The following is a 22,295-nucleotide window of genomic DNA, read 5'->3' on the forward strand; positions in this document are numbered from 1 at the left end:
GCAAACACTTTCTTGAGATTGCTTCTGTAGAGTTATCCACTGCCTCCCCTGGCATTTTTAATAACCTTCTTGATATTTTCTGTCATCCCCATCTGTTTGGATTTCAGGTTGATTATCCAGACAAGCTGCGCTGTGAGGAGCCACCTGATCACTTCAGTGTGTGTTATGTCGGTATGAGACACATGACATTTTCAGGAAGGAAACATAGAACCTCTGCTGTTAAATTATATCCACCTCTCTTAGGTAGGTAGATTACCCAGAACTCTGGGGAAAAAAAAAGCACAGACCCAACCATAGAGAATTCTGTCCCTGCTTCTTTAAACTAGCTCCATTTAACCTGGCACAGAGTCCCTAACGGGCAATTCTCTGACTATATCCCTAGGGAAAATATATTGAGCCTAGCCAAAGGTTAAGGCAGAGGAGTACAGCGAGACTCGGAAGCAGCCAATCAGATGAAGAGGGTCTAAAGATCCAACGCCCGCAGGCGAACAGCACCAAGCCCAGCTGCTTAGTCTCCTTCGGTTCCAGATGAACAGTGCATATGCGTTGCAAAGGCTTCTTGGGTTGATTGTAGCCACAGAGCAGCCCCGTGTCTAAGAGAGGGACGGATGCCCAAGCAACTCATTCTGCACAGCAACCACCAAGACGACGCTCCTGTGCTGGAATGTTCTCGCTTGAAGGTATTGGTCCTTTTCCTTTGAGCCCCTATGATTTTTAAGAAAGAAGCAGAAAGACTGGCGCTGGGGAGGCTTTCTGCTTTCTAGTAATGCTTTGTCCGTTCTCCGGCTACTGCCTGCGTTAAAATAGTCAACCTCCGGCTGAGCCGGTGCTAGGCAGAATAAAGGGACACTTTCCACTGCTTAAGCGGGCTGAGCGCAGACCCTTTATTAGGACAGCCCCTTTGTTAATGTTGCCATTGTTCTCAAGGTAAGCTGGTTAATAATGCTGCTTTCAGTCATCGCATTCTGTTACATTCATAACTAGGAACGCAGGAGGGGAAGGATGGGGCTATGTGCCTTCAAGGTTGTTGCAATTTCTGCAATTATCTACCAGCCTTGGAGACAAAAAGCTCCAAACTGCTGATCAAACAGAGAGAAAGAATTCCACTAGTAATTGGATTCCTCTGTGATTAACATACAAGGTTTATTTAAAAAAAAAAACACTTCTCAATTCCGCTTAATAATTAAAATACTTTAATTATCATCTATTTTTGGCAGCTAGTACCATCATCTCAAAGTCATCAGCATGTGAGGGGTCCTTGTTTGAGTTGCCAGGGTAATGGGAAGGATAATTCAGTGTGCCGCAGAGTAACAAAAGACCCCTGAGAAACATAGGCGTTAGGTGAGGCATGTGATTGCTTCAAGGAGCGTTGATTCCTAAGAGTGTCTTTTGTCTCTCGTCCCCGTCAGTTATGTTAGCAGAAACAGGCAGCGCGGGGGCTTCCATGGTTTTCGCCGTCTTTAAACTCACACAATTGTTTATCCTATATGTCACCGGGTGCTTAATTTGTGTCTAAGATGTTAAATTGCCGGTCACAGGGAAGGGTTCACTGGTTAAGCCGTGTGTCATCCTCCGTGGGACATCTCAGGCCATCCGTGCATCCGTGGGCTGCGAATGGTGGCCTGAGAGAAGCAGAGATTTGCGGATGGCATTGGCCACAAATGCCAGGGATGTCATGCTGCCCTTTGCGGCTCTCTCCAAACAGCAGGACACACGGATAATGCACTCTTCATAACAAATTGCCAGCGCTGACTTTTTCGTGGAAGTAGTACAGATTATTTGTACAGTTAATTTTTAAAGTTTTTTCATTTTTAGTTGTTAAGGCATTGGTAGAGTTTCTAAATTTCCACATCCAGTGGGGGTATTTTATTGTTTTTAATTCATTTAATTCTTACCTGTCGAACTAAGTTTATTTACCTCTGTAAAATTATCAATTATGTTACTATGATAGACTTTGGTATTTTGGGTTTCTCTATTCAAATGTGGATGATTCTACTTATAGAGTATAACAATTAAGTCCAACCAGTAAGTAGAGCCAACATTTTTTTAAAATCACTGCTTAATAATCATAAATCGTACAATATATTAATGATAAAAATGTAAAAATGTACACTCTAATTTATAGCATTCAAGAATCAGCTATAAAGTAAAATGAGTATTTTTTTCCTATGTGGGAAGATCTCATTTCTTAGTATTTTTAAAGGACATGGCTTTTGAGAAAATAAACAATTGACTAGATGACCACAGGGCTCACAACTTTGAGGAATGGCAATGGGGTATAGGACCTGGTATCTGCTAGCACATGAGATCCCAGCAGGACAGCATCTTGCGCTCGGCTATCAGTAAAGTTGTACTTAAGATAGCGTTAGTCTGTTCTTGCTAATGGGAAATGGAAAAGAAAAGCAGGAAGTCATCCTGGAGAAACAAAGTCAGTGTATATGAAGCATTTCGGGGCAGCAATAACGGTATAAAAGACAAGGACATGGCATTTCCCAAGTGGTATTAGAAGTCTGAAACTAGAGGTGGGGCCTTGACCCCAGGAAGCTCCACTTCCTGTGAAAACCAAGGGGATCAAGCCTACACAACTGACTTATGAGAATTACCAGCAATACACATAATAACACATAGTTCTTGTAAATAAAATAGAGACATTATTATGAGGGCATGAGAGCGCGGACACAGACAACATTCTTCCATGGAGAACCCTGGCACTTCCCCTTCCATGTTAGAGGGGGAGCAATGATCTTCCCCAGGAAAGAGTACCCTAACTGGTTTTCCACTACCAAGCAGCCAGCTGTGAGATCACATACATACAGATAACTCTATATGGACTGAACAGGGTGGATTCACATATTCAGGCATCTATGCATCTGTATGTATCTATAGCAAAAGAGGCCACGAGTTTGAGAGAGGACAAGAGGGGTGCATAGGAGGGGTGAGAGGGAAGAAGGAAAGAGAAGGGAGGAAAAGACCTAATTACATTACAATTTCAAAAACTAAATAATTATGATAAAAAAAATCTCTTTTAGACTAGGGACTTTTCCAGTGGAGACCTTAGGAAGGCCTACAGAGTCTCAGTATCTGTCCCATGCTCCCCTGTTCTCTTGCATCTCTTACCTGATACCAAACTTCTACTTCCCTAGAACTTTCCTTTCAGTCTGGTGCCCTTGAATCCTATTTAAATGCAAATTGCCTTGGGAAGAATAGAGTCAGTGTTATTTATTTCCTGGTTGGGTTTTATACAGACCTGAGCGTAGGTGCCTAGCAAACAAGGCTCCGTAGATGGCAAAGTTTTAAGAAGGAAGGACAAAAGGATACCCTTGAAGGGACAAGCTATCTGGAAAGCAAAGAGTGTGACAAGCACATTCCAGGATGCTAAGATAACAATAAATGCCTACAGACAGAGATGCTTAACTCAAACCATGCTGTTGGGTGGAGGGTCCAAAATAACATCAAAATCGTGGTAGGCAGCAGTGTTGAAGAGGAACCCAACATTCACATACTTTGTTTTTTCCCTCTTGGTTGCCTATAAGGAAGCTGAAGCAGTCACTTCCTGATGTTGGTAGCAGAAATCGACCACTTGCTTGACATGGAATAATGCCAAAAAAGGGAACTTAACTTTAAGAGACAGAGCAAAATTTTAATTTTGTTAATAGCAACTTTTGTCAAAGGGCGAGTAAGGGGACACTGTGAAGAACAGCATCCGTGAAAATTAACTCAGGTCCTGGGTCAGCCAGACTCCAATTACAACAGAGGAGTCTGGCTCCCGGGCAAAGATGACCTTCAAATGTGGGTATCTCGCCAACTCTTCGTTCTCAGGTTTACTCCCGTATGCCCCTTTGATCATGTCCAACTTCCAACCAGTTCTCATTCCCTCATCTGTGAGTGTGAGCTTATTAAGAGAAGGCCTCATTCTAATTGGACAGTACAATCTCTGCAAAGCAGAGGACTTTGGATGAAGGAACACCATGACAAGCTATCAGCTTTCCCTCTTCTAGAGGTATGGCAGTCTGTCTGCCTTACTTTTATAATCTTTATTTCCTTACCAGATTGGGGTTCTTCCAAGGAAAAGAGAGCGTATGCCTTTAAATCTACCACTGTGACTTAGGATAGCCTGGTTTTTATTTAAGACATTAGCACCATTCTTTTCTCAGGAGGCACACTGCTCATTGGCACCCAACTACCACCTACCAAAGTAACATGAAGGATAAAGTGAGTCGGCAGTTACATGTGAGGAGGATCCAGGCATGATGGCGTATGTCCATTCCCCAAGTACTCAGAAAGCAGAGACAGGAGGATCATACGCTCCTGGCCAGCTTGGCTTGCGTATAGAAACTTGGTCTGAAGAAACATTTAAATCTGCATGTCAGGAAAAATGTTATTTAGGTTTAGCCGCACTCATCAACCCTGGGCCACTCTGTCCTGGCATCCTTGTGATCTCACTAGCGCCAGGGGATTGAGCTGACTCTCAACAAAACCTTATAAATGTGCACTAAATAAATAATAGGTTGATCTTAATGTGCACCGATTAAATAATAGGCTGATCTCATTGGTGTGGGAGCCAGATCCAGAATGTGCATTGGTGGAAAGGGTTGCTAAGACCAGGTCAAAGGGACTCCAGGGTGTTTGTTACCTACTGCGAGGTGGGGGATAGCTTCTAACAGTGGTGGAGAGATCAGGCTGAGGCATTAACAGGGCAGTAAGTTGGACCTTTGGAATCAGTTGAAGGGTCTACAGCATGAATCATGTGATTGACCCTATTCAATACCAGAGAATATATAAAGTATTTCCAAGACTTCTATGAGCAGCCCCTCTCCATGCCTTACAAGTATCTAAGCTCTCTACTTGTATCTCCCCTTCAAGTCTTTGTATATACTGTGGACCAAGCCAAGTGCATGTTCATTCTGATTTGCCCAAAGGGATTATGTGAAGTACATACCTGGGAACAGCCAGCAGCAGCCGTCATAGCATCCCTTTCAGGCAGGTAATGGAAAACAATGAAGCTCTTCTCTTGGAGTGCTACCAAAGCTGGCCTTGTTTTGTTTAGGATGATGTCAGTGAGGGATCGTTTGAAGGCAGAATCTGGGTTTATGACCTGTGAGTCAATCAGTCTAAGATTCCTTCCTTCCCTCCCTGCTTTAAACATGACCAGTGCTGTTTTCCTCCCAGCAGACACAAAGGAGACATCTCAATGGGTTCACTGGGTGGATGTTCAGCTTCTTTCTGGAGCATCTGGGCCTCTCTTCCATTTGTATTCGGTTCACAGAGACACTCACATTCCCTTTACCCAACACCAGAGAACAGAGATAGTCACCCGCTGTCATGACACCACACCTCAAATGTCTCTCAAAAGTATGCTCAACTTATTCTTAGAGAAAAAGATGGACCATGTTAATAAAAAAAGACTCTCAAGCCAGCTGGTGGTGGTGCATGCCTTTAATCCCAGCACTCGGGAGGCAGAGGCAGGTGGATCTCTGTGAGTTCGAGGCCAGCCTGGTCTAGAAGAGCTAGTTCCAGGACAGGAACCAAAAGCTACGGAGAAACCCTGTCTCGAAAATTAAAAAAAAAAGACCCTCAACAAATAAAGATACATATTAAAAGTGAAAAGATTAGGATTAAGAGATTGGCTTCTTTGTGTAAACACATTATGGCTTCAGTTCAGTGTTCTCAGGGGACCTCAGAGTGAGAAAACAAGGGGTCTCTGATTCTTGATTTGCCCTACTTTAATGTGAGAGTTTTTGTTTTATCTCATTGTATTTTATTTTCCTATATATACATTTTTTTAAGTGAATGAATGAATGAATGATAACCTAGACACTGGGATAAAGGTTAAAGATTGAGCCATCACTTATATCTGCTGGGAGAGGGAAAATCAGATTTCTCTAATAGATTGACACAAGGTAGGTATATCAACTGTTTTATTGGACTCCACAGATTTTTTAGTTGGGCTTTTATTTGATTATAGTTAGATCATTTTTTTTTGGATGTGGTTTTATTTTGTTTTCTTGGTTTGGGTATTTTTGTTGTGGTATCAAGTTTTATGTGTGCTTTTTTGGGGGGAAAGAACTTAAAGTTAGGCAGGGAGGGAGGGAAAAGATCTGGAGGACTTCAAGGAGGGGAAGAATATGGTCAAAATATATTCATATTTGAAAATTGTTTTAAATAATGAAGAATATAATGATGATGAAGATAAAAAAAGAAAAGAACCAGTCACATTCAAATTAATAATCACATCTTGAGATAGAACTTGCTGTGGGTTGGACTATGTTCTAAGTATATTGCATAAATTAAACTTGTAAACACTCAAAAGAAAGGGTTTTTGTAAATCCCGTTCTGTAGAAGAGCCAACAGAAGAGTGCGCTGGGACTTGTTTCACACCGCATATATGGAGCCTGGAGACCTGGTGAACAGTGCCTATACCGTCTATCACTCTGCTGCGGTGTGCCTTTCTCACCTGAGCAAGAAAAAGCTGAATGTGTTGCTTTGGTAGAGAAGCATCTGATGTCACCCCCAGAGTTTGAAACTAGAGGCATACTAAGATATTCAAAAGCAAAGAAAATTCAGCAACTAGAAGAAACAAAACCTTTCCATTCCAGGCTATGAGAATTGAAAATTGAGATTTCCTTACCTGAGACCAGGGTTCTGAAATGTCTCATTACTACAGCAGGGGAGTTACTATTACTGAAATCTAGCCATACGCTCAGGTTGCATTGTTCAGGATGAGGAGAGAGGGTAAAGAAGAGAAACAACATTAAAAAAGGAAAAACTATAAATGCCAAGGCCATGACCCTTAGAGACAAAGGTCTTCCTTTACCTTTTGTCCCAATACTTATCCTGAGTCTGTGGCATTTAAACGAAAAATAGGACGCCAAGTTAAAAGCTATCGGTCTGTTCAGTGTCCAATGAGAAGCATCTGACCTTTTCACTCAAAACCAGTTATTTTTAAAAATTTTTTAGCTGAAAAAGAATTTTATTACTTCTGCTCTTCCTTTCCTCCCTCCAGCCCCTCCCAGTTTTCTTCCTTCAACTCCTATTCCCCTTCCTGACCTTCAAGTTGAGAACCTTTTTGCCTTTAACTCCGCTTGTTAGACACATTGTATAAAGCCTGCTGAGTCTATTTTTGTTGTTTGTAGGTATGTGGTTTCAAGACTGACCACTGTGTATTGGACAAACGTGCAGTTATATTGATAAAAAATGATTTCTGGACTTGAGAACAACCCAGTAGGCTATAATTTTGTATTTTATGTAATTAAAGTAAATGTTTCTTCCATTTCATGAGATAATATGCCAATTGCAAGTTTTCTTGGTAGCCTCCATTTGAAAAGTCTATGCTGTAACCTATGTCCTATTTACAAACTTTGGTTAACACGTGCCTAGTGACTTTATCCCATTGTTATATTTTTTAAAAGAATGAGTGTATTATTTAAGAAGACATCAGAATCTAGGGAGATGCAGCACTGCCCTATGTCTTCCTTTTATTTGCGTTATATTCTCTTTACTGATATTTTAATCAGAAAACCATCTACCAAATTCAAATGTCTTGAAACATGACTGCTGCAGGAATGCCACATCGCAATTCTTCTCTACTTCATATCCATATTCAACTTGTGGTTCAAATTGTATACCTTGTATATTTTTAGCTAACAACATTTAGAAGGAAGATGTGGGTTTATTGCTCCTTTCAACTCATTTTTCCCCAGCTTCTCCACTGCACCAGTTCATAGATACAATGAGTATTTTTGGTTGTAGACTTGACACACCTAGGGAGAGTGAGTTGAGGGGTTACCCCTGTCACATGGGCCTACTATAGTCATGACTGTAGGCATTTTTATTATTATTGATAATTGATGGAGGAGATCCTAGGCCACTATTGGAGGTACCAGTCTTGAGCAAACAGGCCAGAAGCACAAAGTAAGTCAGTAAGGTGTGTGCTTCAGCTGTGATCTCTCTCTATGATCTCTGCCTCAGTTCCTGCCCCCAGTCCATGCCTCAGCTCCCTTTTATGATGGACTATAACCTGTTAAGCCAAATGAACCCTTTTCTCTCTGGGTCATGGCATTTATCACACCAGCAGGAAAGTCACTGGGGCAATGTATTGTGCTTTGTTCTGTCGTGGTTATGGCAATAGCCTTCTAACAGATCTCTAGGCCCCGCCCCCTCCAGGATCTACACACATACCAGCTTTGAAGAAACATTTATTCAGGTTAACAACATTCCTAAAGTTTTCTTATATCACCTTATGTGCTCAGAATAGATTCCAATTCTCCTTATGGATTAATTTGTCTTTCTGGATTATGTCTTAGTAGATAAACTGGCTATTAGTTCTCTACATCTTGTTCTGTGTTTCATACATTTTGACCTACTTGAGCTGCTAAATGTTTCTCACCCCAGGCTCTTCTGAACGCTATTGCTTCTACTTAGAACATAAGCCTTCTTATCCCTCCATCTGGCCACCCGCGTTTGTCCCCTAACACTTTTTGCAATCAGGATTTCCACTGTTGTTTTATGACCACAATGTTTACACCATTCCTCATTCATTCCCTTTTTAACCTACTAAATGGATGTTATTTCCGGTAGCTTGAGCAGACCTTGTTTACATATTTAGAAGAATGCGTCCTAAGTGGGACTCTTTGTGGCCTCACATCTGAAGGCCTCATTCCATAACGCCAGACTGTGCTGGTGCCATGTTTGGCTTTTGGTTAAGGAGAATTACAATGATCCTTCCATGATAAAGAACACATCTTTTCTTTTCAGTCATCAGTTACTTCGAAGAGGAGTAATTTCTCATTTTATAGAACACCATGTTCTAAATGGCTGCAAGGCTAGTCCACATTGTGAGCTTAATGAATCCAAAGAGCGTCTCTGGATACATCTGCTCTGGATGTGTTGAAGTGGTGGTGTATGAGTCAAGCAGTTCTCCTCGAAATGCTACAAAAGTGGCTCTGAACTTGAGAGGCAAGGGGAGCAAAAGAGATGGAATGTTGCTGCCTGCGAGACATCTGACACCTGTAATACACACCTGGGACCGCTGAATCACCAGTCAGGCTCCGAACAACTCTCAGAAAACAAGTGGATGTTCTTTTGATCAAAGCAGTGAAAAGGTGGTTTATATCCGAGCATCTGGGCTCCAAGATGCAGCAAAACAAGAACCAGAAACTGAGGTGCACAATGCAGGAATGCAGAAGGAAGTGTTCTAGGCGGTGGAACCAGGTTCTTATGAAGCAGGACAAACCCAATCCACACCGGCAACTGGTTAAACACAATGGTGATCCCTCTTACCAAGTGTTGAATTTAACCACTTACATTCTAGAAAAGACAAATGATGCCACCAGATTAACTTCTCAGTAACCCTTCTCTTGTCCTGATTATTAAATATATAACATTCTGTTTAATATCTGGGGAATAACTAACCTGTATTAGATACTGTTGCATGGCTGGGACCAAAACACTTAGATTAAACAATATGTGGAGGGGAGATTGATTTGGGCTCAAAGTCTCAGAGGACTGGAGCCCATCAGGGTGACATCAACATGGTGGCAGGAGCATGGAGCAGGGTTGGGGTTAGAGTTAGATGGACTGGAAGACAGACAGACAGGCTAGAACTGGGACCTGGATTAATTCTTCAGGTTCCACTTATAATAACAAACTTTCACCAGACAGGCCACAGCTCATAAAGGTTTCAGAGCTTCTCATCATAGCACTATCTGCTAAGGAAACAAGGATTCAAAATGGGACCCAGGGTGGGACCACAGTCCCAGACTTGTTTGTTTGTTTTCATTTGTTTGTTGTGTTTTGTTGTTACATTCCCCAAAACATGGTGAGCAATTTGAAGAACTGTGACATTCCCCAGTAATTCTCTCCAGCTATAAACCAGTTGTACCACAATGAAGACTCAAGATGAAAACAAACGATATCTTTCCCCCATCTATATAACAAATGAACCGAGGGCAAGAACCACAGATGTAATGTTTCTGGAATAAAGGAAGGGCTGGGATGGTGGCTAATGCTTGTGATTCTGCACTCTGTGTGCACACAGAAGAAGAGTGCCCACATTAGAGGCAAGCCTGGAATACAGAATGAAACCCAACTCAAAAGCAACACAACAAAAACACAAGCCATCAAGGAGTTCTAACTCCTCAACCAATGGTAAAGAGAAATAGTATTTAAGAGATAAGAGCACCAGGACACATTGGCCTGAGGGCTGGGAATGAAGAAAATATGAAATAGGGGCTAGAGAGATTGCTCAGAGGTTAAGAAGCTTAGTAGTTTGTGTTGGTTTGAATAAGAATAGCACCCATAAACTCACACAGATTCAGCCTTGTTGGAGTAGGTGTGGCCTTGTTGGAGGAAGTATGTCACTACAGGTGGGCTTTGAGGTTTCAAAAAAAACCCATGCCAGGTCCAGGTTCTCTCTCTGTCTCTCTTTTTGTCTCTCTGTCTCAGTGTCTCTGTCTTTCTGTCTGTCTCTGTCTCTGTCTCTCTGTCTCTCTGTCTCTCTCTGTCTCTCTCTGTCTCTCTCTGTCTCTCTCTGTCTCTCTCTCTCTCTCTCTCTCTCTCTCTCTCTCTCTCTTTCTCTCTGCTTGCTGACCAGTAGATCTCAGCTACTGCTCCAGCATCATGCCTGCCTGCTGCCATGCTCCATGACGTGATGATAATAGACTAAGCCTCCAGTTAAATGCTTTCTTTTATAAAGGTTGACTTGGTCATGCTGCCTAGCCACAGCAGTAGAACAGTGACCAAGACATAGCTATTCCAGAAGATCTAGTTTGTATTTCCAGCACACATATGGCAGTTCACAACCGTCTGTGATTCCAGTTCCAGGGGATCTGACACCCTTTTCTTGTCTCTGTGTGTACTGCATGCACAAAGTGCACATGCAGGCATGCAAGTAAGACACCCATCCAGTCCACATGAAACAAAATTTAAAGAAATAAAGAAGATATGAAATGTAGTGATGAACCAACTGAAAGTTGTACATGATTTAAGAGATAAAATGCTTACCTGAGTCAGGGATGGAGGACTTTGTTTCCTAATAACTTCCACAATCACTCTTTTTCCACTAGCATTATAATTAACACCATATAAAAACTCTCAAGATAAAATTGAATTTTTATCATTGTACTGTGTAATTTATCTGAGTCTTATTTTTCTCTGCTGAAACATGTAACTAGGCTCGACCTCCAAAAGTTGCTCTAAATTCTCTTTGAGAACCACACTGTGGATCTATGGACCTAAAATGTATTATGTAGGATTTGAGGCAATGGTGGAAAAGTGGTACAGTTGTTCAAGTATTGATGAAAACACTAAGATGGAAAAGCCAGACCTGGGAAGGGGTGTGGGCTAAACTAGAGAGACCAAAAACAGAATGTCTCAGCAGTAGAAAGATGTCATTAATTGAGAAGTGGGTTTTATTTAAGAAAATCCTTTGAAGTGAGGCTGGGAAGGCATTCTAAATTGTTCATTATTCAAGGTTTTTTGATAGCTTACATGTCTAGACAGAGAAGATAAAAGAGGAGTAAACAACACCAACAAATCCACGCTCCTCATAGAGATTATACAGTAGAGAGAGAAGACAAATAATACATAGGAAAAATATAATTTCACGGCCCTATAATATAAGGGTGAAGGAAGCTGAGCCAGACAGTCTGGATGCAAATCACAGTCCTCCAGCATGACCTAGAGAAAGACACTTCGCCTTTTCCTGCCCCAGTATGATCAGTGTAACACAGAAAAATAGGACCTTCTTACAGTTGTAGATATGTGAAGATTAAAAAGAGTAACACATCAACAGTTTTGACCTTGTATGATGCCTGTAGATGATCCTAAATAAATGTTAACTCTTGCTGTGCTGGTCAGTAAAGGGATGCTAATCCAGCAGCTATGCGTGGCTTTCTGTGCCAGTCCAGTTGGCATTTGTGCAGTCCAGATAAATCTTCCCCATGAAGGGCTGTTCTGTGCTTCCTGAAATGTTTAGCAGTGTCTTTGGCATCCATTCCCGAGTGCTAGACACTCTTCCTGGTAATGATAACCCCTAATGACTCCAACCTTGGGAACAGATCCACTGGGAGGCAAAAATCTCTGCTGGTTGAAAACTGCTGATTTAGAGAGTAAGGAGCTGCAGTCACGCAGGAACCCTCTCTGGAGAGCAACAGGGAAGATAACCCTGAGTGATGAACAGGAAGCATTTGAGCAAAGCCACGGGGAGTGGGTGGGGATTTAGCAGATGGAAGAGCAGGATAAAGACCCCCAGAGCAGGAGCACAGTGGTGTCCCCACCTTGGAGTGGAATAAAGATAAATACTGAAGTATCCTGGGTCAGAATATAAAGACTAGAAATGTCAAGCAGGGATGGAGGAGTAGCTCATTTGCCTACCATTCATGAAGCCCCGGTCTGTCCCAAACACAAGGTATACCGGGTGTGGGAGTACACAACTGTAATCTCCTCCTTCTGATGGTAGAAGCAGAAGATCTAAAGTTCGAGGTTATTTTGGGCTGCGTAGTTTGAGGCTAACCTGCGGACACAAGACCCTGTCCAAAACAAACACTCATTATGGTAATGGATTTGGGTTTTATTGGTTCTGTACCGAAAAACCATTATAAGATTTTAAGCAGGAGAGTGAAATGTTTGATTTTTGGAGTTTATTATTTGATGATAAAGCATGGGAGTGAAAGAAATACAGTCAGAGAGTCCAGTGGGGAAGTAAAGGCAGAGCTCGGTGAAGAACAAAAGGCTTGGGTAGAGGCGGGAAGGTCATGCCATAAATGTGGGCAGGTGTAATGGAATTCTAACGCACTGTGGTGAAAGACCCTGTAGATCAGATCGGATGTGGCGGGGAAGAGAGTGCTGAGGAGAGAGGAGCATGTTAATAGGGAAGAGTTCCCAAGGCCAGTAATTCTATGGCGGCAAAAATCAAGATTTCTGGGCAGGCACTGCTAAGTTTGAGCCTCTTCTAAAGTTGGCCATTGACCAACCCTTCTGGAGATGAGCTGAGCCGTAGGAAATGGAGATGAATTAAGCTGTAGGGACTGAATATGTGTGTTCAGAAGTCATTGTCTTTATGCAGCATCTACTACATCATATCTTTTGAGATCACTAAAGGAGACAGTAGGTGAAAGGCCCAGGACCAGAGCTGAAGCCTTCCCACGTTCTGTCTAGAGGCAGAGAACGTGAAAACTGACAGTGAGATGCAGCAAAACTCAGACACACACACACACAAAGTGGTCATCCAGGGTTAAAGTCCACAGAAGCTCAAGCAAGGACAGGGTTTTACATATATATTCAAACTAGATGACAGAGAACTTGTTGGTGGCTGTTGTTGAAGAATGATTTCATCGGAATGATGGAGACGAGGCGTCACTGGAGTGTGCGTGTAGAGAAAGGAGGTAATAAAGTTGAGAAAGAAAATATAAGCAATTCTTCAGAGTAACAGGGAAAAGGGTGATCTAGCCAGGGAAGTCAAGCTTGGCCATTGCTAGTGTGGAAAATTACAGCTTCTTTCGGTGTAGACACTCAGGATACAAGAGCCTGCTGTTCTTCAAAGCTGACGAATCCAATGGAAAGGGAGAACCTGGCCATGTCGGGGTTACATAAATAACAGCATGGGCAATGGAATAGCAGAACAACAGACTATGAACCAGACAATGGGTCCGCTTGCCTTGTAGAGAGACAGGTGAATAAAATGGTAGGAAAGAAAAATTTGGGTAGGATTTATTTAGTAAAGAAAATGAAGTAAAATTTCCCCTAATATTTCTATTTTCTTACAAAGCAAATTGTAAAACAAAAGCGATTGGTTGCATATAGTCAGAGAGCAGAAACTGAAGGTTAAGGATAAAAAGGGCATCCTGTGTCAAGCGTCAGGTGGACGGTAAACAAGAAAGTTGATTAAGGGGTTGAAGAGATGGCGCGGAGATTAGGAGCACTGGCTGTTCTTTCAGAGGTCCCAGATTCAATTCCCAGCACTTACACGGTGACTTTACCATCCCAAGAGACTGGATGCCCTCTTCTGAATTCCAGAGCACCAAACATAAATGTGGTTCACAGACATAAATACATATGCGTAAAAATAAATAATTTCACAAAGAGTGTTTATCAGGAAATGTGTTAGAACTGTCCAGTAATGTGAACTCTACTTGTCATATATAGCCATATATTTAGCTGAGCTCCATCAGAAAGTCGGCAAGCTTTTAGGCCTAATTTTTGCCATGAAGCAGACATAGAGAGCCAGGCTGGGAGATACAGTGACAAGGAAAGGAGTAGGCCAAGCAAGGAAAATTGAAGCCATGGCTGCCGCTGAGTTATGGAATCCATGCAGGTGGGTAGAAAGGTAATCCCTGGAGAGCTGTGCTGATGGGAGTGTTGGTTCCCCTAGGATGCTCAGGGACATTAGAGGTAGCTGCAGTGACAGTGCTAGAATACCTTGCCTAAGACAAGGGACGGTTATCAGAGTGGAGACTTAAAACTGGGATTTTAGAAATGGCCAGGCATGTGGTAATAATGGCATATGATACAGAGACCAGGACAGGAAATTGGAGTTAGTTGTATAACCTGGAGTTCATGCACAGAATTTGAACACTGAGGTAGAACAGAGTGTTGAAAGAGAGAGAGAGGCAGATACACACACACACACACACACACAGAAAGAGAGAGAGAGAGAGAGAGAGAGAGAGAGAGAGAGAGAGAGAGAGAGAGAAGGAGGGAGAGTGAGAGAGAGGAGATAGACAGACAAGACAGATATAAAGAATGACAAAAACACAGAAAAGAGAGACAAAGACAGAAACAGAGAGACATAGAGAGAATGAATCAGAATGGCAGATTCCCTCAGGTTTTCTGGCACCTCTGAGCTACAAAGTGTTAGCTTTTCCTCTAGGATCTGCACGCAGGAAGTCATTGGAAGTATGTGACCAGGAATGATGCTCTTTAGAAAGCCGGAACTGACACCAGAAGAGGAAATGGACTAGAAGGCATGAATAATCTTCCAGTTGCCCTGATGGAAAGGGATCCATGAATGAGCCAACACCGGAGCAATACAACCAAGACTGGAGGCCAGTGCTGCTGACCTGTCCTTCCTCCTTTACAGTATGTCACACTCATCACTTCTTCTACCTCTATTTCCCCATCTCTTTGCTTCTCATTGAAGTGAAGCCGTGGCCTGTTTCATGCTTTCATTGGGCATCTCCAGGTGAACTATAAAGTCAGAAGCCAATAGCAGAGTTTCATCAATGGATAGTCTTCAGTGCATCTCTTACATATTTTAACTCAGGACAGATCTAGACATACATTTTAAGGAATGAATTATTATCTTAATTCTTGTCCTCGGGAGATGTGAACTTCTCTTTTCCTGAAGTTGATCACCAGAGATTGAGGTTATGATCTGCTGGTTCCATTGGACCTGAGCTCAGGTAGGCTATCACAACAATAGAAGCATGTGGCTGAGGATACTCTCCTCATTCTGTGAGCCATGATGCTGACAAGTAGAGAGAGGCTAAAAGACATGGACCCCAATAGTGTCCCCCTAGTTGCCAACTTCTTCTAACACAGCCCTACCTCTAAAATTTTCTATCACCTACCCATAATACCAGCAAATTAAGAACATATCAATAGTTTAACCCATTGATTAGATCACATCTCCATGTCTCAATTATGCCTCAATGATTAGGTCTATCAGCTGAGGCTCAAGGCTTCAATCCCCCAAATCCTTAAAGGTCTCCTTCATAGTCATCCTATAACAAACAGGGGACACCTCCAAACAGTAGCTATCCATGTTTACTGTTCATGTTCGCCAGTGGTGATTTGCTTTGATTTCCAGTTATATCTTTGTTTGACTTGTAGAGTTTCTGGAGAATAAAATGCCCTTTGACCATGTCCCACATCTCAAAAGCAGCTTACCTCACTAGATATTAACTGGACTATTTCTCAGTGATGATGGTGAAGGTGTGGATAGAGCTCATAAACTCCCACAGTTGATGTTCCTATGTCTAAGGAGTTAGCTTGGGTACTCACACTGGCTACACGATAATGAAATGGTGTCCTTTTCTGTTGGGGCTTGTTCTGGTGATCTGAAGCCCTGACGTCATCACAACACTTGGAATAATGCTGCTATACGATGGGTACAACTTATGTATTTGATATCCTTGGAACATATTGAAACTCAGATTTCAATAAACATAGGGCAGAGTAAATTGATAAAAAATTCAAGGAAGTTCTGTTGTAAGACATTATCTTCCACGTATTGTACTGTAGTTCTTATAGACAAGTGAGATTTAAACAGGGAATAAATAATATGTTGGAAATTCTGCTTTTGCCACAGAAACTCTGGCCCTTCACAGTGGAGCAGAAGCATGTGGAAATAATAGCTGCGTTGGATTAAATCCCTTGTGGCTTTATGACACAAACGCCTCTGCATTATTTAATTTGGCTTAGGTTTTCTTCAACCACCCACTGGGCAACTGATACATTCCTCATTAGTTTTGGTTGTTAGTCTATTTTGACATCTATAATTTTTGGATTTGATATTAGAGACAGAAACTATTTGATACATAAAAGGCACTGCCAAGTACAAATCGTGCAAAAGTTGCTTGATTCTGTAAGAAACTCCCTGAGAGAGTTGGGATAGAGAAGTCTTGCAGTTAGAGGAGTCTAGAATGCAGATGGAGAACTGACTATACAGACAGTCCTTAGGAGAAGAGGACCACATTTTGAGTGTATGGTCTCAATCGAATGTTCACAACTATTTTGCTTTCTCTCTCCAAATATTTTTTCTATGTGAACTCTCACATGGCTTTTAGAAAGACAGTAAATTTTCTAAGTTAAGGGAAATTGGACCTCTTTATTCTAGAAGAGTATTTTTGTTTGGCTCTACCAATAGAATAGAAGTCCTTGGGTGCCATGGAAAATGCCTACACATATTTCTGAACATAGGTTTTACAGATGTTTACTCCGAGGACTAGTATTCAAGACTGCTTTTCTATAGATTCTCACACAGACAGTTCTGAGTTGCTAGTACCGAAAGAGGCCATGAGGAAAAAGACACAAAAGCTAAAAGAAAAGTTGGCTCAGTCAGGGGTTGGAGAGGGAGACTGAAACGAACCCACTCGAAAAGGGTTGAGGATGCATCTTCCCTATAGATTGCCTTTTTTTGTAGATAAAATGCTTTGAAGAAAAGACTTTTGATTTAGAACAAAGCTAGAATCTCTGGGAAGCATGTAGTCTCATCCATCAGGTCAGATATAGTGAGAGTTAAAAGCCAGTTTAAGGTCAACCCATGCAGCTAAGTTTTATTATCTTTTCAGTAAGGATCTAAATTCATACGACCCATTATCGCCAAAGCACCATTGTGTTGGTTAAATGGTGTCCACTACCCTCAAATGCATATTTTGCAACCCTGACCTTCAGTATCTCAGGATGTGATCTTTTTTAGAAACAGGCTATTAAGTTAATCAGTTAAGATGAGGTCATGGTGAGGCAGGGTGGACTCTTAGGCCATTGCGAGTGATGTTCTTCCTTACGAACAAATGGAACTTTGACACAGACAAACAAGGGAAGAACACCTTGTGAAGATGAAGGCAGAGAATGCAAAGTAGTTCCAAGTTAAAGAATGCTAAGCATGCTGGACAAACCCCTAGAGAGCAGGGAGAGGCACAGAACAGATTTGCCCCCATAACCACAGATGGAAACCACCTTGCCCCTAACCTTCTGGCTTTCATATATATGAGATAACGTCCATTGTATAAGTCATTCAGTTTGTGTTCTTTATTAAGGAAACACATAAGCATGCACACAAGCTGATAGATTCACTAAGATCACTTAAACACTGCCCTACTTCAAAGGCTATGGTAAGCACGACAGTTGATAATTCTACAATAATACTATTCAAATCCTGTAATGTTCCAGCAGACATAAGATCACTGGGTAGGTGGTGTTTTCATCAGCACGTGAAAATATAATTACCCCGCACTCGGCTCTGCCTTTGAAGTCACTGCTGGTGCAAGTCATTCTGATCTTCGTCCAGGAAACTGGTCATTAGCACACACACGTGATGATAAATCAACTTTGTCTCTGAAAGCTGCAAATGCCCATCATAGCCTTGGGCCTGAGAGCCACACACTTTCTCCACATTGTAATGACACAAAAGGATCGTTTAGGTTTAGATGGATTTCGAACCAGCAGGCTTCGATGAATTCGGTTTGTTTTTCTCCATGACTGTTAAACAGTTGATTATCGAGAGTTGTAAACATTGTAGGCTAATTGACCAAGTGATACTGACAGCTGTATTTCTAGTGGGTGATAGAAATCTGGAGAATACTTTTATTAGCTTTGAGGGCATGGGATGTGTCTTTCAGAGAACAAATCATGGGATGACCAGGCAAGGTTTTGGCCTCATCTCATCTGGGGCTGGGCCTTATTTGTAGCTGTTGATTGAGGCTGGCCTCAGAGGCTTGCCAACAGTGACGTCACATTCAGCTGACTCTGTTCTCTTTACATTTTGCCATAAAAACTTGGCGCTATGTGGAGAAGAAAGCCCACACAGTTGGCTTCGTTCAGCACGAGTTGTTGATTTGAGATAAATCTATTTTTAGCTAACTTAATATTTTAATGCATCTGGAGTTTCACTTTTATTTATTTTTTAAATGGTGACAGTAGTCACTGGCCAAGGTACATAGTATCATCTGTGTCACCCAGAAGAGTGACGATGACAGAATCAGCCAATAATGCTTGCTGGTGAATGGCAGAAGGCCACTGAAAACTATGTGTGGGTTATTAAAATTTACATCCCTTTCTGTATCTGCTAATGTCTCTGAGATTTCTCCAGGTCCTCAATAGTCAACTCTCTTTTTTCCCTTTGTCTGCCGCTGTTCCTTAAAGACCCTACCCCTACTTTCTCCTCTAAGCTTAGTTTTTCAACTGTTTTTAAGCCATTTCCTTCCTTTAGACTCTTGAGGAGCCTTTCTCCTGACAATTGGTTTGCAAAGGTTTTAGTGTTGGTCTGTTAACACTTAAAGAACATTCCCAAACTAAGGTACGCTGTGGGAGGGGGCAAGTTCATCTTACAACTTTTTCCACTGTTTTTACTTATTGTCATACACTTAGATACTTCCTCGATATACCCTCTCCTTTCTCTTTGAGTTGACGAAGACTGTCTCTGTCCTGACTTTACCCAGGTCTCCGACCTTGAGTTCTGCCTTGACACACAGAAATCCTGACAGTAGATAAAGCGGGAATCTTCTGCTCCCAGTCATCTTTATTATCTGACCAAGTTCCTGAAGCCCTACCCTTCATATCTTATCTGGTCTGCCTTCTGCAAGGTCCTTTTGGGTTTAAAGAGTTCAGCAAAAATCTGTTTAACCTTGATGCTTCCTCTTACATTTTCTATCTGCTGACCCCCAACTCTGAGGCTGAGCTACAAAATTCTATTTGCGCATGTTCTGGAGTCGCAGGTATGACAAAGCCACAGATTTAGTTGTGCTCTCAATAAATTTGGATCAACAATTTGGGGAATAATTTTCAGCAGTAAAAGTTCCCTCATCATAATAAACTGTAAATGTTTCAGGGTGAAACTTTGTTAGCTCTTTACAGAGTGCTGGGTTTGAATTCATTGCTCTGCAAACACTTAAGAGATCACTTGTTTTCTTTTATTTTTTCTCTTTCAGTCTTTATTCCCATATTGGATAGCAATAAAAAATCCTCTTTACACATTCTTTAACATAACCATAACAATGCAGTTATGCGCAGAATTGCTGACATAACTATTTTGTATAAAGTGAGGGTACTTTATTCACCGTAAAGCATTTCTCTGTTATTATTCACTTAACCAGTATATTTGCAACTTCACAAATCATGAAGTGATTTTTCCTATTACGAGATATAATATTACGGGGAGCTTTTGCAGAGTCATTCATTTCACAGCATTTGGGATTTTAGAAAAATATTTTATTAATAAATGAATTAATTAAGGATAAAATTCGAAGAATTCTTACATGTGTTAGTGTTCTGTTTTCTCTCAGAGATGTCAGCCTACTTTTAGAAAGAATTTAGAAACTACGATTTTTTTTTTTAAAAAAAATTTGCTTTGCAAACCAAGAGTGCCACTCAGAGAACAGATCATGTTTTATGGGTTGTACTCTCAGAATCAGGTGATGTGGGAACAAGGAGAGACACTTTAACAGCGAGAATTCAAAAGACTGGAACTACCCAATGTAAAAGTAGCATTGGGAAGGTGCTGGCTTTTAAACACTAGCATGATACAAACTAGACTGTGGGTTCTTTTCCCTGGGGACTGCATGGGAGATATTTAGAAGGCCCCCTAAAACAAGTGCAAAATTCCATTTCATAGGGCTTTAGTAAATGGTGTAGGGTCTTATAGAAAAGCAATGACAGTACCAGCAGGAAGCATTTATTCTGCAGCCCGTGTGCCAGGTGAAAACAATGAGCTCTTCTCACAACCAGATCACCCACCATGCCAGTGCTTTTGTGTCTCCATTTTTACAGTGGCTGATGTAAGATTTAAAAGACAAAGCAAACTTCCACAGTTTATCATCCTTTTATAAATCTTTAAAAATTTGAAGGTATTTGTGTGTGTGTGTGTGTGTGTGTGTGTGTGTGTGTGTGTGTGTGTGCCTGTGCCTGTGTGCGAATGCTTTTAAATTTTTCTTTGAGATCTTCAGTCAGGGCGGTGACCTAAGGTAGAACATATTAATAAAATATTTGAGAGCACTTGGCCTCAAACTCAACTGTAGAAGGCTTTAGTAAAGGGAGACAGAGATGAATTAAAGGCTGAGTGTTTTCCTGTCACGTGAGACTGAATTGTTGAAGTAACCTAGATTTAACTAGCCATCTCTGAATGTGCCTGGGCAGAACAAATCCACTGTGATTGATAAAGTGTGCAAAAAAAAAAAAAACACTTTACCAACAGCCCACAAACGTTTACTTCTGATCTTGTTTAGATTTAGACCTAGAAGCCCCCCCACCCCAACACACACCACCACCACCACCATCACCACCACCATCGTTACCACCATCAAAGGACCGATTGTTGAAGGCTTAGTCTTCAGTGCTATGCTCAGAAGTAGGACTTTGGGGAAATAAGTGGGTCGTGAAGGAATTGATATAAACAGGGGAATCATCCACTGGGAAAGTCTTAGTTGGATGGCATATTATTGAAAGAAGGTGGACCCTAGAAAGTGGGATTGGCTGGAGGAAAGGAATCACTGAAGACATGCTTTGAGGGGACCATCTTCTGCCTGGTGGTGGCTGCTTCTCCTCCTCATGCTTCTACTTCACCACAGCCCTCTTATTCCCACCTGCCATGAGATGAACAAGTTCCACTACCTGAAGCACGATTAATAAAAACAAAAACCTCAGGAACAGAAATAAGAGTTTAATCTTGAAGGTCAGTAAAAGAAAACAGACAGCCACTGGCTCTTACCTCGACCCCAGTCTGAAGATGGCAATCCTGCCGCCAGGAATCTCAGAATGAGACTGAGAGCTGTCTCCTCCCATTTTATAATCCTCTCTGGTTCTGGGATTAAGGGTGTGCACCATTACTGCCTGGTTTCTATGGCAAGCTAGTGTGGCTACTGGGATTAAAGGTGTGTGTGTCATTGCTGCCTGGTCTGTAAGGCTGACCTGTGTAGCTGTTTTACTCTCTGATCCTCAGGCAAGCTACTTTTTCATTCAAATACAAAAAATGAAATGCCACTGCAACTACCAAATGCTCTCATTACTGTTTACTTCTGCCTCTTCACAGCCCAAATGAGATGAGCTAACCAACCATGGGTTGAGCCCTCTGAAATTGTGAGCCACAATGAATCTTTCCAAACTAAAATTAATTTTAGTTCAGTCATTTTGTCAGTAAGAAAATGTAGTGCAGAAATGCCAGTTCCTGTGTTTAGAGACTGTCAGTGTTTATTGTCTGTGCGCCCAAATATGGCACAAAGCCTGATCCCTGCAATCAAGCATTTTACTGTTTTGTGATTTGTTTAAAATATTTCCTGATAAAATGAGTATGCTAGCACATGCCTTGAATCCCAGCATTTGGTTGACAGAAACAGGTGGATATCTATGAGTTCAAGGTCATCTTGGTCCACCCCTAAGTTCCAGGCCAGCCCAGAGGTGCATAGTGAGGCCCTATCTCAAATAAAATATCATCATTTGACTATAATATCTATCTTGCTCCTTCGATTTTAACCTTGTGATGTGGGAGTCTTGGCTGCTTTCTTTCCTGGATAACCACTGCTTACCTGCAAATACAATGCTGAATCTTACACATTTATCACTCAATAAAATATTAAAATGTGAAA

At 41.6% G+C, this 22,295-nt stretch overlaps 1 protein-coding gene across 6 annotated transcripts in view; it reads left to right on the plus strand.

The window, feature by feature from the left end:
- Positions 1 to 319: 319 nt before the first annotated feature.
- The window catches only part of Sorbs2 (sorbin and SH3 domain containing 2), a 303,969-nt gene continuing 281,993 nt past the window's right edge, over positions 320 to 22,295 (plus strand). For 3 of the 6 annotated variants that reach the window (XM_075986643.1, XM_075986677.1, XM_075986681.1), the window contains exon 1: positions 479 to 680. The gene's annotated coding sequence lies outside the window, so the exon portion shown is untranslated. Of the gene's footprint in view, positions 681 to 22,295 lie in introns of all 6 variants that reach the window. The other 3 variants (XM_075986684.1, XM_075986674.1, XM_075986680.1) reach the window with 3 other exon arrangements.

This window comes from Microtus pennsylvanicus, chromosome 9, assembly GCF_037038515.1.
Source record: "Microtus pennsylvanicus isolate mMicPen1 chromosome 9, mMicPen1.hap1, whole genome shotgun sequence".
Lineage (NCBI taxonomy): Eukaryota > Metazoa > Chordata > Mammalia > Rodentia > Cricetidae > Microtus > Microtus pennsylvanicus.